The sequence below is a fragment of the Mastigoproctus giganteus genome, chromosome 8 (assembly GCF_048544385.1).
Source record: "Mastigoproctus giganteus isolate SK-2022 chromosome 8, ASM4854438v1, whole genome shotgun sequence".
Taxonomy (NCBI): domain Eukaryota; kingdom Metazoa; phylum Arthropoda; class Arachnida; order Uropygi; family Thelyphonidae; genus Mastigoproctus; species Mastigoproctus giganteus.
In genome coordinates, this window is record NC_143582.1 from 156,201,966 (window position 1) to 156,218,998 (window position 17,033).

General features: G+C 37.3%; 1 protein-coding gene across 1 annotated transcript in view; it reads right to left on the bottom strand.

Annotated features, from left to right (window-relative positions):
• Positions 1–298: 298 nt before the first annotated feature.
• The window catches only part of LOC150081941 (uncharacterized), an 84,071-nt gene continuing 67,336 nt past the window's right edge, over positions 299–17,033 (bottom strand). The window contains exon 3 of the mRNA XM_090379838.1: positions 299–496. The gene's annotated coding sequence lies outside the window, so the exon portion shown is untranslated. The remainder of the gene's footprint in view (positions 497–17,033) is intronic.

The following is a 17,033-nucleotide window of genomic DNA, read 5'->3' on the forward strand; positions in this document are numbered from 1 at the left end:
ATTTTCAACTGAATTTGTTTGTGAATACTCCCCATCTACGAGATTATTCATAGTTTTGCTTTTCAGTTCCTGTTTTACCTACAGAATCCTGAAAGATTACTTTATAGCCAAAGGAAAAAAAAAAAAAATATATATATATATATGTGTGTGTGTGTGTGTGTGTGTGTGTGTGTGTGTGTGTGTGTGTGTGTGTGTGTGTGTGTGTGTGTGTTATTGGGTTATAAAAAAAAAAAAAAAAAAGGAAGAAAAAAAAAGTTCTTTATTTCATTAGCAAGTACCAAATCTAACTGAAATATCCTACTGCAATGATAATCTGCTGTGTTGAAAAGTTGGTAATTTAGAACACCAGCATACTCGGTTCTATATAAAATGCAACCTCCTCATTCACAACTTCGTGTTGCATGTAGTCCAATTACACTGCTAGCAGAGAGTATGTTTCTTGGCTCCTGTGCACTCCATTGGTATCACTTCTCTGGAAAAATGGGAGGATATTAATCTGTAATGAAATGTTTTTTTTTTTTTTTTTTATTTAAAATTATTTTCTAGTATTTAACAAAGAATTTCTATGTTACTTGCTCTGCTCCTAATTTTTTTTTTTTTTTTTTCATATTTATAGTTAATAGTGGCTTTAACCTGGCTGTGGTAGTACTACACCAGACAGGTGTAACTCCAACATAACAATTCAACTTCACCCTTTAATTAATCATTAAAAATCTGAAATATTTTCTAGCTTCCTAAATATACACACATTTTTACGCTTTTTGCAGAGTAATTAAACATGCACCTGTCTGGTGCAGCACCTCAATACAACTACTTGTGTGAAGAGTGGCATGGGAATTGATAAGTGCCAACATTGCCAATTTTGAATTGTTTTTTATAGTTCAAGGTTACTTCCTTTTTATCTTCAACTAATTATATAAAACATTGAGTTTTTACAATTTGGTGTGCTTCTGTGTGCCAAATTTGAAATAAATTCTGAAAAATATTGAAAATGGAAGTGCCTAATAGTATCTAATATCTATCTATACAGGGTGTTTCAAAAATGATGGTCAATAATTTAAAGGTGAAAAGCAAAACTAAAATAAGCAAAAAAGTCCCAGTGAACACCGGGCCGCAAATGAACCATTTTCGATATAATGCACATTTTCTGTTAAGATCCGCCACTGACGATGGGAGCACTAGTTTAGCAAAAAGCTGTGAATCCTTTGCTAAGGTTGGTTTTATTAAACATAAGATAATACATTTTTAATTTTTTGGTTTTAACACCACAGGATTTTACAGATGTTACATGTTACAGGATGTTACAAAAAGTGTTCAAAATGCTCTCCTTGCATCCATACACAGCTTTGTAGTCTTCTCTGCATTGAGTTGCAAATTCTCTCAGGCATTCCTGAGTCATTTCTGATTTGCTGAAAGGTTCCTTCAACTCGACGCTGCAATTCCTCAACTGTGTTAATGTCAGAAGTGTAACCAAGCTTTTACACGACCCCAGATACAAAAATCCGTAGGATTTAAGTCAGGTGATCTGGGAGGCCACATTACAGGCCCACCTCTACCTATCCACCATTGACCATACCCTCTAGCTAGATACCGAGTTACAACTCACGCAAAACGTGCCAGTGCACCATCATGCATTAACCACATGTTCTGGTGTTGCTGAAATGGAACATTATCATCATCAAGGAGGTCTGGAAGAACATTCTGCAGGAACTGAAGTACAGCTTACATGGCCTCTATTAACTGGGTAGATATCACACAGAGAACGAATACAATTGAACTGTGGTATGCTTTTAAAACATTAATCACAGACGCCTTGAATGCGTATTTACCATTAAAAAAAAATACTCCACGAGGAGGGTTCCAAGTTGGATGAATAGTGAAGTTGCCACATTACTTGAGCAGAAAAAGGTGGCATGGAAAAGTTACAGAGCAATAAAAAGTACTGAAGCCTATAACAGCTACAAGATTATCTGTAATAGAACCACAAAAAAGGTTCAACAGGCAAAGACAGTTTATGAGAAATCACTAGCAAACAGTGCAAAGGGGGGGGGATAAGGAATTCTTCACATATATAAAAGGTAAGAAGACCAGGACAAACCAGATCGGACCTTTATGTAAGGGAAAGGGGATAGTATTAAATACACCAGCTGCCACTGCAGATGAACTCAACAGTTATTTTGCATCGATATTTACAGAAGAAAAACCTTTTGTGGCAATGGGAAATTGTGGGAGCGAAGTTGAAAAATATGTAATTAATGATATTGAAATTTTGCAAGATTATTTAATGAAAAAACTTTCGAGCCTACAGGCCAGTAAGGCTTCTGGAGTTGATGGAATATACCCTATAATCTTAAGGAAGGCAGCAAGTGAGTGCATTGAACCATTGAGGCTAATTATGCGAGCATCACTAGACTCTGGGGAGATTCCATTGGATTGGAAAAGTGCCAATGTATTTCCCATACATAAGGGTGGTTCTAAGAGTGAAATGGGAAATTATCGACTTGTCAGTCTGACTTCAATGGTAGGGAAAATCATAGAGGCAATGATCAAGGGTGGAATTCAGGATCATTTGGATAGAACTGAAATTCTCAAGGATACTCATGGTTTTGTAAAGGGAAAATCATGTTTAACAAATCTGGTTCACTATTTTGAAAGGGTCACTCACGAGCTGGATTTAGGGAATAATTTCGACATTGTTTATTTAGATTTCAGCAAAGCTTTTGACTCAGTCCCACATGAGCGGTTGCTTTATAAGCTGGAACAGGTTGGAATCACTGGGAAAATCCTTAGATGGATATCAGGATGGTTTCAGGGCAGGAGGCAGAGGGTTGTGATAAATGCTATTCCTCAGATTGGGTTGATGTAAGAAGTGGGGTTCCCCAAGGATCAGTATTAAGACCACTGTTGTTTTTAATTTTCATAAATGACATCGATGAAGGGATAGAGGGCGTGATGTCTAAATTTGCAGATGATGTTAAAATTGGTAGAGTAGTTAATGATCACTGTCAAGCTGAGCTTTTTCAGAGAGACCTAGATAGACTTCAGGAATGGTCAGAAAAATGGCAGCTATGCTTTAATCCAACAAAGTGTAAGGTATTAACACCTGGGAAACAGTAATCCCAAAATAACTTATTCACTTGGTGGAGTTCAACTAAACAGAGTACTGGAGGAAAGGGACTTGGGCGTTAAGATACGATCAGACACGAAATTCTCTGAGCATTGTAAACAAGTTGCAAGGAAGGCCCATGGTGTCCTATCGATGATCTATCGAACTTTTGCAAGTAGAGAGATGGACGTGATAATCCCATTATATACGGCTTTTGTTAGACCACACTTGGAATACTGTGTTCAAGTATGGAGACCGCACCTAAAGAAAGACATCGAGCTTCTTGAAAGGGTGCAAAGACGGGTAAACTTGCCTGGTGAGATTGGCAAAAGGGTGTCCTTATGAAGAAAGACTTCGAATACGTGGGTTGCAGAGTTTGAAAACTAGACACCTTAGAAGAGATTTGATTAAGGTGTTTAAGGTTCTGAGAGGCATCAGTAAATTGAATGAGGACGAAATTTTCAAGATTATAAATGATGCTAGAACTAAGGGACATAAATTCAAGTTACGGGGGAGATGTTTAGATTGGACTGCAAGAAGTTTCATTTTAGCCAGTGAATTATAAATTATTGGAATAAGTTGCCTACGTGGGTGGCAGAGGCTGACAGTTTGGGGAAATTCAAAGGTCACCTGGATAGTACCTTTGGGTGAGGAAAATTCATAGGATGATAGGTTTAATTTCCTTTTCTTTTATTAATTATTATTTTTTTTTTTATCATTGTATTCAGGGTTTTTTTTTTTTTTTTTTTGGCTGGTGCAGCATAAGTCATAGGCTTTCTTGCACCATGCGGCCATTACTAATGCTATTACAGGCCCACGTCTACCTATCCACCGTTGACCATATCTTCTAGCTAGATACCGAGTCACAACTCGAGCAAAATGTGCCAGCGCATCATCATGCATTAACCACATGTTCTGGTGTTGCTGAAGTGGAACATTATCATCATCAAGGTCTGGAAGAACATTCTGCAGGAACTGAAGGTACAGCTCTCCTGTTAGCCTGTTTGGCAGAAAGTGTGGTCCAATTAGACCACAAATGTGCAGCCTCGAGCGCACTGCTGTTGGCTTTACATACATGAAGTGCATGTTTGCATACTCTTCATTGCTGTAACCTCTTTCCATGTTGACTATCCTTTGACAAGTACTAGTATGCCTGCTACGTCTCAGAGCATTGAGAGAGGAGAAAGGGAGAGAATGAGTATAACATAACCTAAACAAACAAGTCAGTGGTGGATCCCAACTCTGTACAGTTCACTTTGTCGGTAGTGGATCCCAACTAGAAATGTGCAATATCTCGAAAACAATTTACTAGAAAATGTTTACTAGGCTTTTTTTTGCATATTGTACAGTTCACCTTTAAATTAATGATCATCACTTTTGAAACACCCTGTATATATTTAACTTTTTTAAAAGCATTTGAACACATAATAAACAGAAATATATGTGCATGCACACATTTGAAATTTAAAGCACTAACAGCCTTTTTAACTGGAAAATGAATGGAATATTCATGTTTATATTTTTTCTAATTTTTTGAAAATAAAGGGCATATAAAAAGATAATTTTTTAAATATTTAATTTTTTAAATTTAAAAATAAAGTTATATACAATAATCACTGTAATCCATTATGAAACAAGCAGAATTCAAAAACCCAAAACCTCTCCAAATTAAAAAGAAATTGCTACACCTGTTACGTGTGTTACCACTGTGTTTGCTACACTTTGGTGCAACACCACCACCGCTGGGTGTAGCCCAAAACACTATAGTACTACCAAGATGTTCTGAGGGGGGGGGGGGGGGAGGAAGAGTTAAATTTTAAAATAGCAATTTAATGATAAGAATAGTGCATAATTAAAATAACAGTTTGCAAATTCTTACTAAAATCATAAATTAAGAGACCAATAAAATAATTTGCAACATTTATAAAATGTGCGAATCATGAATATAAAGCAATTAAAATAAATTTAATATAATAAAACAACACTATTATAAAAAAGTCAATTGAAACTATTAAATAAGTACTATTTGCAAAAAGAGTACTAAATGAAAATTTGAATATAGTGCTCTTGCAAATAAGACTTGTTAGTACAGTGGATTCCGGTTATTTGGGCCACCGGTTAATCGGGGCAGCCGTTTATTTGGGGCAAATCTTAAAAAACAGAAACCAATCGAGAAAATAGCCAGGGTTTACTTCGCTTAATTGGGACAAAATGCCGTTTAACCGGGGCAGGAGACCACCCTACGATTGTCTCCGACCGTACCACGTAGTTCGGTCGGATTTCTGGAGGTCACAACCATAAAACAATAAAAACAATTAGCAGTCACGTGTTTATTGGGCTTTTGTGTTAGTGAAATCTGTCATAAATTGATAGTAAACTCGATCTTATTGAATTTGCGATAATACCGACAGCTGGAATTCTGTGGGTTATTATGGTAAAATGTGTTTACACTTCCATGAAATCTTCAATCATATAAAAAAATAATTTTCATAATCTTCTCTTCATTCCTATTTTTAAAGCTTCGTAATTTGTTACTCCGTTCTCACTTGCGCGTATTGTGTTACTTGCAATTTGTGTGTGCGGTGTTCTTTGTTATTGATTGCTTATCTTTTTACTGTTTAAATTTTAACCCCCACCCACAAATGATAGTGAACAGAAATGTCAACTAGTTTAATTAGTATGTACATATTACAGTACGTATTAATTCTTCCGATTATATCGTATATTCTTCTGAATTTCACATATCATTTAATTTTTTAATTGGTAAGGTAATAAAGGGTAAATTTGTACTTAATATATCTTTACTTTTATAGCCTCTGGATAATATTCCTCCTATTTTTGCTAATTAGAATTGCTGTTTAATAGAATTAAAATTCAATTCACAAACGTGATCACAATGACTGGCGCTTATTATACATCATATAGTGAACGGTACTTTACAATGGTGACTCCATCGTAACGTGATTTGATTGGACAATGAACCAATTGTAAAGGGGGGGGGGAGTACATTGTATTTTTAACTATTTACGAGAAACTTCGGATAATTGGGGCAGCCGCTTAATCGGGCCAAAATGCACTAGTCCCGATGTGTCCCAATTAACCGGAATGGACTGTATTTGTAATTCATTTAGTATACTCCTGTATTTTATGGTTTTTATTGAAGATTTTGCAAAATTGTTCTGTAATACTGTTTTCTTATACTATATAGAAAAGGCCCAAGTTCAATTCCTATCACTGGCTACAGATGAGAAATTTCCCATTGGGGCAGTAAGAACTTTATGGACTTTTTTTTTCATGCCATGCCACGTTTGTCAGTCATTGGTTGGTTTATCCCCAAAAAGGTTTGTCAGGTTTCCACCCCAAAAAAACAGGTGTACCAACCACTGACTACATGCAATTTACAGACATGATATACTGAGGTACAGTGGATAGACCACTTAGTTTTTTTTTTGGTAAGAGTGCGAGGTTTGATCCTCTGGTCTTTTTTCTGATGCAAACTGAAGTTTTTTCTCTCTCCTGCATGAAATGGCCTAGAATACATGCCGGTTTATAGACTCTATATACAATAACAACTTTTTATGGCTTTAGATGCCCTCAGCATTTGCCAAGTGGGGAATTTAGCATTGTTAGAGCTCCAAATATGAATAATTTTCTGTAGTCCTTAATAAGTGAATAGTTTACTAACCACAATAAAATAAACCAATACCTGAAATTGTTATTATAAGTCATATTTTTATACATGGGGATACTGACCAGGCAAGAGGAATTTGTACAAATTCACTGTTATAGTAACTAATAAATACAACAGTGCACAATTAACAATGGACTATGCAACTTTAAATCTGAACCAAACTGAAAAACAGATCTGAAACCACAAAACCACTGAGCATGTGCTACTACCTAGGACTACAGCCAGTTCCACTTTATATCCCCACTTGTACAAAACATAAGGGCAACATTATTTTTAATGAATTGATCATATATTGCAAGTAAATGTCTTAATGTCAAGTTATGTCACACAAATTCTAAAATGTACTCAGAAAATATAAATAAAACAAATGCTTTTTGTTGTTTAAATAATTAATAACAGCAAAAGCCTTTGACTTTTTTTTTTTCTCTCAGGAAGTTGCTTTTGCAGAACTCAACTAATTCATCACAATTTATATTTTAGACAGCTGCATTCTCTATTGTAAAAGACAGCCTATTAAAAATAGTCATCCTGAAGCACTATATTAGGAGATTTTCAAATCTTTTTAAAATAAGAAAAGTTATTTTCCACTTGTTGTCCTTACACAAAATATTTTTATTGCTATTAATGCACTAAATTGTTGTCTCTAGATCTTGTCTATTCACAAGATCTAGAGGCAACATCCCTTTATCTGTTATTGTGGTTTTGACAGACAGCAGGAAACTGCCATATACTCTGTGTGTGCACGCGCATGCACATAATCCACTAAATGTATCAGGAAACAAAATTAAAAACATCTGGTTAGAAATTAGAAATTTTTAATATTGAGTATTAGCCTGCCAATTATAGTCAATATTAAAAATTTCTGAACAGAAATTTTTAATACTGTCTAATTACTAATTGCCTAATACTAATTACCTTCTCCCTGTTTCTGAACAGGATTGAAAAAAAAACTATAAATAGGGAGAAGGTAATTAGCACACAGAATTAAAATATAGATAAAAGAAAGAGAACTGAACCTCTGGAAACCTGCACAAACTTCACTTAGTTAAAAAAGTTGGCATTAGCATTAGTAGAGGGATATGATGCAAGAAAGTAAGCTTATATAGCATCAGCCAAAAAAACAAACCTTCCTATTTCACCCATCCATTCAATCCAAATGTTTTGCTAGTTCTGCCTTGAATTTATTTAAGTTGTTGACCTCCACTACAACAGATGGAAGTTTGTTCCAACTATCAACCAGCGACTTGCTAAAGGCAAATTACTGCACATCTATTCTATAATTGCCTTTCCTTGATTTGAAGTTATGTCCCCTCAGGTGAGTAACCTGAGCAAAAGGAAGAATCCCATCAGCAATAAGCTTGCTCAAACCATTCAAGGCATTATACACCTCAATTCGATCACCTCGCAGGTGCCTAGTCTCCAGAAGCTGTAATCTGCAGGACTTAAGCCTTTCTTGGTAACAGCAACCCTTTGTTCCACTCACCAATCTCATTGTCCCTCTCGGTACTCACACCAGCAGCTCTACATCCTTTTTAAAATGAGACCTCCAGACCTGTATGCAGTACTCAAGGTGTGGCCTAACCATTGACTTATACAAGGCGACAATCACCTCCTTATCCCTGCTAGCAAAATTCCTGTATATCATTCCTGTACATCATGAGCTACTCTTGCAGCCTATCTCCAATGTTCAGAAAACTTCATATCTGACTGCACAATTATCACCAGGTCCTTTTCATTCTCCAATACCCTGAGTGTAGTACCACCCAGTTGGTACGTTCTGGGGTTACTGCTACCCATATGCAGTACTTTTCATTTGTCAATATTAAACTTCAGTTGCCACCTCTCAGACCACACACTGAACTTTTCTAGATCCTGTTGTGGTAGTTTACTATCCTTACTGTCATTAACAACTCTGATATCGTCTGAAAATTTAGACATTAACACTGATATACCTTCATCAATATCATAGATAAATACAGAAAACAACAATAGGCCCAATGCCAAACCCTGGGTGATACCACTAATAACATTAGTCCATGAAGAGCAGTGTCCATTGATTATCACTCTGTCTTTTCCAACTCAACCATCCTTTAATCAATTGTAGCAACTTGCCCTTAATGCCAAACTGCTCCCATCTGTACAGTAGTCTTCCATGTGCAACTGTATATCAAAAGCTTTCCTAAAATCCAAGTATATGACATCAAAATTATTTTTTGCATCCAGTTCCTTTGTAACCAGATAATAGTATCCAATCAAATTAGTCAGACAAGGCTTCCCCTTAACAAACCCATGTTGTGCCTGAATTATTACTAGTCTTGTCTAGATGATCCTGCATTGCTTCTTTAACCAGTGACCTCATTTTCCCTGGAACAGAAGTTAAACTAACAGGTCTGTAAATCATGTCACCCTTTGTGAATTGGGAACACATTTGCGAATCTCCAGTCCATGGGGACTTCTCCTGAGTCCAAGGAAGCGTTCATAATTATGGCTAAGGGTTTGCTTACTTCCTTTAATATAACTTGATAGATCCCATCTATACCAGGTGCCTTTCTTATGTTCAATTTCAACAATTTCTCCTCCACTTTGCCCTCAGTTATTACAAAACCATTTAGCTCCCTGCCAGAGTTTGATAAGCTTCTGACCTCCGCTTCCCTACAGACTTCCTCATGTGTGAATGTAGAAGTAAAATACTCATTTAGTTTGTCTGCTACCTCAGCAGGTTCATTCATAATCAAACCATCAATGTCAAGTGGACCAATCTGATTCATCCCCTTCCTTCTACAGTTTACATAAGTAAAGAAGGTCTTTGCTGTTTTTCTTCATCCTAAGATTTCTCATAATCTGCCTTTGCTTCCCTAACATCCTTTGTGACATGATTACAGACTAGCTTATATCTACTAGAGTCTTCTGTGTTACCTGATAATTTATATGCATCCCATTCGTTTTTCTTCTCTGCCACAAATCTCAGTAGTTCATTTGTCATCAATTTAGGCCTAAACCTTGAACAGTATTCCTTAGTTGGTATGAAAAGCCTAGTAGCTTCCAAATTACTTCCTTGAATGCTTCCCATTTAGAATTTGCTGTTGGTAACATCATCAGTTGGTTCCACAGTATAGAATTTAAAAGCTGTCTGAGACCACCATAATCAACTTTATGAAAGCAAAAACCCATCCCTTTACCCTTGATGGTAGTTATATCTTTAAGTAAATCACACATCAGCACACTGTGATCATTGCCACCTAGTGTTTCCTTTATCTGCATGTTCTTAATGCATTAAGAATCACTGCTGATAATCAGATCAAGAGTATTATTCCCTCTAGTTGCCTCTCGAACATGCTGACAGAGAAAACAATCATCCAATAAATCCACAGAAGCCTTGCTTGCTAGTGTATGAGTGATCAAATCAACCCACAAGTTCCAATCAATATCTCAATCCCCCGTTATAAGACAATCTGATTTACTGGCCCACTATTTCTCTGTATAGTTCATTGTACTCATCAGAGTCATTAGGCCTATAACACACTCCTACTTTCAAATTTGCTTTCCCAGTGCTTATGTCACACCAAACTGACTCAACATTGCACTATCCATGTATATCAACTGGATGCACTTCCTTAGATTGTGTGTTTCTTAATTAACAGCATAACCCTTCCTCCCTTCCTGTTTTGTCTATCCTTTGTGTACACATTGTACTCCTCTGATTCCAATTCTGCATTACTTATATTGTGCGACATCATGTCTCTGATATCCTAACAATATCTGCCTTTGCCGTCTTGACCACCACCTCAAATTCATCAAATTTATTTACTAAGCTACTAGCACTGGTATACATGCAAGTAGACATGCACCTGTTCTTACTCTTAGTTATCGTAACATAGCCCACATATTTACTTGTTCCATGAGAAGTCCAAGTTGCATGGGTATTCAGTTTCTTTTTTTCTTATTCACTTTGTCATTGACCATGACTTGTAGTGAGTAATGATAAAAAAAAAAAAAAAAAAAAAAAAAAGACCACCCAGTTGCAAACATCAGAAAGAACATAAAACAGAAGCTTTCTTAGAGGACCTTTATACCAAACAATTGAAAGTTGCAGAAAAGTAAGTCAAATTCTGAGTTTCTCCAAATCTTTCCACAGAATTTGGCCACATGTAAGAAACATAAACCAAGATAATAGTGGACCATCTCTCACAGAATCCATATTGACAATCACTAATCAGAGACTGTACAAAGTTGATAGTTAGTATGGAATGGATTCAGATATGCATAATACAGATGGCAACTGGAAAGGATTTTGGCTAAGATAAAGAAAGCCTGCACGAGAAGCATGCAAAAGTTCGATGAAATTTACCGGTAAAAGTACTTTGCCGTAACAGCATTTGTATTGTTGCTCGCTCAATAAACAGACGGTGGGTGTTATCGGTCTGGAGTAGAAGTTGAATCGTACGGGAGCTTGAAACCCTCCCGAAGTGGAGGGGGAAACCTGACCTTTTTTCTTTAGAATCACGAACAGAGTCATATTGGAAGTTCTGGTGTCATAAAAAATGTTCGTAACGTAGTTTCACAGGTAAACCTTTTGGAAGTTTGCTGTGCTTCTCGTGCAGGCTTCCTTTGCCTTTTTTTTTTTTTTCTTAATAAACAATTTATCCACTAGTCTGCCAGTGATTCTAAAGAAAAAAGGTAAGGTTACCCCCTCCACTTCAGGAGGGTTTCAATCTCCCATGCGATTCAATTTCTACTCCTGACCGATAACACCTACTGTATGTTTACTGAACGAGCAATAATACAAATGCCGTTATGGCAAAGTACTTTTACCAGTAAATTTCAGCGAACTTTTGCGTGCTTCTAGTGCAGGCTTTCTTTACCTTCGCCAGGATTTTTCTCACTTTTATGAATTGGATGGATATGAGCAAACTTCCATACAAGAGGAGGAAGGGGGAGGGAAAAAAAAAAAAAAAAAAACCAGAATAAGAGTGTAAAACTCTGGAGTAAGTAAAGGTTTTAAGAATCAGAGAACTGGTGGACCTGGAGACTTATTGATTTCAGGATTCTTCTAATCTCATTTCATGAAAAAACCACGAGGAGCACTAAGTTCACGACATACACATTGTCTGGTGTGGTGTAAGAAAATTTACAAAGCTCATCAATGCAAGTCAGAGAAAAAGTGAGACACTAATAAGTCAACTTGATCTTTAACTGAAGATGCAGTGGAACCATTAGGGTGTATAAGAGATGGAAGTACAGGTGGACAAGAGTTAAGTTACTTACTTTTGGATTTTTCAAATTTTAGTTTGGATTTCTTAACCCCATATTTGTCGAGCAGGGTAGAATTGACCTCAGACAACTAACAACAATTTGTGCTTCATCTACTCCATCCACACAGCTGACACTCCTAATACCTGTTGTTGAAAATGGCTTCTTTGAATTGATCACATAAAATTATAGAAACGTCTGTTAATTATTGCACAAGTAGAAAAAATTCATGATTAATTAAACCTCATTATATGGACATATTGACTGATGTGTCATGAAGAGATAATGATAGTAATTTCACTTTACAGCCATGTGCTTTCCTCCAATCAGTAATGCTCTCTGGCTTCAAGACATTTATGCACGTCTGGAATCAAACTGGTTATGCACAGACTTCGCATTCACACAGCGAGCACCGTTGTTAGTGACACACTCTCTTTGAACTAAATGGCACAATTTTTAAATCTGCATTTGCTCTCTGACAGGTCTAAAGTGCCTTTTAATTTTCAAAAATTAATTAAAATATAAAAACTGTCTTTAATATAGAACATGGATTTTTCACAGTTGTGTTCTGAAAGGATTGAAATTATAGGTGGAATGAAAAGAAAAAAAAAAAAAAATCACTCATTTTTTTTTTTTTTTTTACTGAGTTTTTAAAATTTCTCAAAAGCACAGAGGAATTTTGCATTTTTACATGATTTTTATGGTTAATAACTTATTTTAGATCTCTTAGTATGGGCAGAAAATGAAGTCAGAGATTTTGATGAACACTAGTGATATGCTTTATGGGTAAAAAAATCTAAGCCATTTCGAGAATAACAGCTCAATCGTGGACCATGCTGTGGGTGGAGGAAGGTGGTGGATGAATGTGGCTGTCGATGTCTGTCTCGCATTGTTTCAGCCAACCAGAGAGCGACAGTGGCACAAATCACTGCCGACTTCAATGAGAGAGGTGCCAGAAACATCTCCACCAAGACCATCAGGTGATCATTAGCCACAATAGGTTATGGGAGCCGCTGACCCACTTGAGTCCATTGCTAACACCACAACACAGGACTCTATGCCTCAACTGGGCAAAAGAACATCAGCAGTGGGCCTCAGATGATTAGAGATATGGGTCTCCTGGTCCGACGAGTCCTGTTTCCAGTTATTTTGAGCAGACGGGAGGGTGTGTATCTGGCGGAAACTGCACAAAACTATGCATGCGTCATGTCACCAAGGAACTGTTCAGGCAGGTGGACAATCGGTAATGATCCGGGGGCGTGTCAAACTGGCACACGTTGGGACTTATGGTACATCTAGACGCATCTCTGAACGGTCCAGGTTACGCATCCATCCTTGCAGACCATCTGCATCACTTCATGGTCATCATGCACCCACAGGGCAATGGACTCTTCCAGCAGGCTAATGCACCTCCCCACAGAGCTCTGGTGATTAGAACATCGTTCGAAGAGCATTCTGCAGATTTTACCACCATGGAATGGCATTCCCATTCACCGGACATGAACCCTGTGGAGCACCTTTGGGATGCTGTGGAAAGGTCTGTTCGAGCTTTGGATCCTCCACCCAGGAATGCGATGGAATTATGGACAGCAGTGCAGCAAGCACAAACTGAAATACCTGTGGAATGCTTTTGTGACTAGTGGACTCTATGCCTTTCTGTGTGACTGCCCTTATCCAGGTGAAAGATGGGCCTACCCGTTACTAGGTAGGTATCCCACGATTTCTGTCCACTCAGTGTACTAGGATCACAAGATTTTAAGTGCAGCAGCTCAATCAAGATAAATTGAGAATATTAAAAAGAAATATTGTAGGAATTATAAAGATCATCCCACTTCATATTGTTGTAATGCTAAACACATAGATGAGATAAGAATGGCTATGGGTGAAGCACTAGTGGAGAAGGATCCACCCAAGGGATGGTAATGGAAGGGAGAGGGGTGCAACAGATGCAATTGTTGTTTGTTATTTGGTTTTTAGGAGCATTAGCAACTAAGGCCATATTGCTCCGGGATATGCGGTGGTCATTCCTGACCTTTCCGCATCCTCCGTATTTGGTGGTGACGGGCTCGACCCCGGTCTAATCAAGAAGCGTGTGCTACGCACTGCTGCTCCTTCCCACCTGGCTACGGAGGCGCAACAGGTGCAATACCCTAGACTGAAAATGGCCAAATTCTGAAAAGGGTGCAGGATCCTTAAGGGCAGGGACAGCTCTTCCTTGCCCTAAATGTTAATTTTTGCACCTAGCTCCTTGAACTCTAGGACTAACCATAGTTTCATCACCAAGTTATGATACCTAAATGGCAGCTAATACGAGCTATGCACTTTGAAGGATTGTTGCAGAGGAAAGAGTTCAAGAGTATTAGTTGTGCTATTATGAATGTTTGGTATTCTACTAGGTAAATGAACAATATATATGAGATATATATTTTTATGAGATATATATATTTATTTCTAATGTATAGTTATTATTAGTAGTAAAGCCTCAATCTCTAGATGGATTTGTACAACTGAAAAACTGAAGTAAGCTGGAGTTATAAATATTTAAATCACCAAGGCAAATGGCTTCTTTGTTAGAAAATTCAGGCTGGAGAAGGTTGAATTTCAAAGGTTTGTTGTTTGTTTGTTATTTGGTTTTTAGGAGCATTAGCAACTAAGGCCATATTGCTCCGAGAATATGCGGTGGTCATTCCCTGACCTTTCCGCATCCTCCGTATTTGGTGGTGACGGGCTCGAACCCCGGTCTAATCAAGAAGCATGTGCTACGCACTGCTGCTCCTTCCCATCTGGCTACGGAGGTGCCGAATTTCAAAGGAAAAGATTAATAAAAGCTCTTATGATTTATGAGTTGGGAGAGTGACAGAGTGACAGAAAATGAATATGATAGAATACAGTAAAGTTATTTTGATCTAAGGAGGTCAAAAGAGGAGAATCCATATTACAAAGTGCCTGACAAGTGTAGAAGAAACATTGCCTTCTACATGCCCAACAGTTAGGGATGTGCCTTGCACAACCCTAAATGTAACACTATGGTATTGTGTTACTGTAATGAACAAGTTGTTCATTATTGCTGGCTTTAGGACAGGATTCTCAACTATGGATCACCTTCACGTAATGTCACAGATAATGGAGAAAGCAAATGAATACAAAACACCATTATGCCTGGAATTTGTGGATTATGAAAAGGCATTTGACTCCATACAGCATAACGCAATGTTTCAGGCACTGGAAAGACAAGGCACAGATACCCCATATGTTATGATTTTGAAGAAAATATATAAGAATGCTACCTCCTTTATTAGACTAGACAAAGATAGTAGTAAATTTAAAATTGAGAAAGGAGTTCAACAAGGAGACACAATATCTCCAAAGTTTTTTACTGCTGCCCTTGAGGAAGCTTTCAGAAGATAAGACTGGTCGCAGAAAGGAGTCAATGTGAATGGAGAGTATCTAAACCATTTATGATTTGCAGATGATATTGTGGTCATAAGCCACGATCCTAAAGAATTAGAGGAAAATCTTAATCAGTTATGCAGAGTTAGTAAGGATTTTGGACTAAAGATGAATATGGCTAAAACAAAAGTAATGATGAACAAGTATGCCACAGAAAGGGATATAATGATTGAAGGAGCGGTAATTGAAAAGGTGGAGTCATATACTTATTTGGGACAAGTCATCAGCTGTAATAATGATAAATGGCTGGAAGTCAAGAGAAGAATAAATTTTGGATGGATAGCATTCAGGAAATATAGTCATATACTGAGGAGCAATATCCCAATTTATCTGAAACGTAAAATAATGAACCAATGCATCCTACCCACAGTGACTTATGGAAGTGAAACTTCGGCACTCACCAAAAGAATGGAAGAGAAGCTGAGAATTACACAGCGAAGAATGGAACGAATTATATTGGGAATCAGACTGTTTGATAAGAAGAGAAACACATGGATTAGGCAGCAAACTCAAGTAAGGGACATTATTATCAAAACTAAACAACTAAAATGGTCTTCAGCAGGACACAGCTTGAAGACATGATGAGAGATGGACTAAGAAAATAACACAATGGTACCCAAGAGGAGCTAAGAGAAAAACCTGGAAAACAAAGGCGGAGATGGATAGATGAAATTCATGAGTTTGTGGGTAGTAAATGGATGGCTATTGCACAAAACAGAAGGAACTGGAATGTTGCTGGAGAGGCCTTCATCCAGAAGTGGATTGAAAATGACTGATGATGATGATGATAATGAACACATGTATGCAAGGATAATTCAATGTTTCTGTTTTAATTCATAGTCTAGAAAGAGAATAACATACCTTATACGAAAAGTTGGCAACTCCTTGTCAATAATGCCAGGAGAAACTTGCAGTTTCAGTAACCCAAAATTTTCATGAGTGTCACTGTAATGTTAACGAGATAGACCACCATTTATTCAAAACCATAAAAAAATGGTGGCCTATCTAGTTATTTATCATGGGCATGGCTAGAAGAATTCAGAGGCTACTGTTGTTTTTTTTTTTTTTTTTTTTTAAATGAAAACCCCAAACACAACAGGTATTAGAACCTAGAGTACTTAGTACAGTGCATGAGTTGAAGGTTGAGAAGAGATGAAAGGAGATACTTGTTAACATTAGACTTGAATTTCTGTAGATTGTAATTTTCAGGGAGGGAGGTTGTTCCAGAAAATGGAAGTTGAAGGAAGTTATTACTGCATCAGATATATATATTTTTTTAGTGACGTATTTTTAATTATATTGAATTTGTGAGCAAAAGTCATGTCACAGATCAGAGCAGCAGCAAAGCAAGAGCTCTAGTAGGAGTGATGTGGCTCTGGGGAGAACTGAGGAGAGGGGGGAGAGCTGTCCTCCGAATCATGGCCTTATGAGAAGTATGGCTTATTTGATGTTTGCACAGCTATGGGACATGATATTGCCAAGGGGGATGTTTTTATGTGATCAATGTAAGGAGTATGAGGATATTAGCAGCAACTC